This window comes from Arachis ipaensis, chromosome B10, assembly GCF_000816755.2.
Source record: "Arachis ipaensis cultivar K30076 chromosome B10, Araip1.1, whole genome shotgun sequence".
NCBI classification, from domain to species: domain Eukaryota; kingdom Viridiplantae; phylum Streptophyta; class Magnoliopsida; order Fabales; family Fabaceae; genus Arachis; species Arachis ipaensis.
Genome location: NC_029794.2, coordinates 127600441 through 127601528, shown reverse-complemented (window position 1 = coordinate 127601528; position 1088 = coordinate 127600441).

The window sequence follows — 1088 nt, the reverse complement described above, 5'->3', positions numbered from 1 at the left end:
GATTTACAAAAAAATAATCAATTAAGTCTAATTTTTTTTTACTAAAAAATATCTAATTATAAAATTAAAAATAATGTAAGAAAAAAATATAAAGAACTAATTATAAATTTGATAAAAATATCAAATTCTACGTGGTTAATGAGTTGCTGACTTGCTGCGTCTATAAGACGAGATTTAAACCCTTGACACTTACTTAAGTAGACTAGTGAGCTAACTAGACCAACCCAAATTAACTCTAGTACTATTATATCATATATACTATTTTTTTAATCTGTATTTTTTATTTGATCTCAAGCCTCAATCACCAAAAAGTATAATCATCAGCGTGATGTAAGTAAGAAATAAATGAAGGCATAAGTGCATAACCCCTCCATTAATTAATATCAGAAATCAGCAGTTCCCCACAACTTAGCTTTCATGTATTTCATATATTCTTAATTAAAAGCAAAAATGAATTGTCATAAATAATAATTAAATAATTATATGTTACCATGTTTAATTTTTCTTGGCATTATTGATGGCAAATTAATTAAGAGGTATTACACTTTAATACAATATCATGATATAATTCCTAAATTTGTAGGTTTTTATCTCATGAGATGTAGAAGACTAAAATTAAAGATATAAAACATTGAATTTGTAAAATAATTAAAAAACATCTGTCGATAGATGAGAACAAAATATTTTAAATATTAACTGATTAATTCAACAAATATATATAACACATACGATGACATTAGAATATTTTATTTTCGCTGACAAGTTCTTTACAAATATTTGTTTCTAGAGATTCAGTTATAAACACTTTATACAAAAAATTTAAGAATTGTAGATTGATTTTACTAGCTAAGAAATATGTTTTATTATAAACATTTTGATATAATCATGTTATATTGAATGTATTTAATGCAAATGCTTAAAAAAGAAGTGTACTTCATTATTAATAACAGTGACTATTGCTCATTTTATTTGTGCTTTTGAAATTACTACAGTGAACATTTATTTTTTTAAAAATATAACTTTTTGCATATAATCAACCTAGTTAATAATAAACTAATAAAAAACATAAAATAATATCATAACATAAT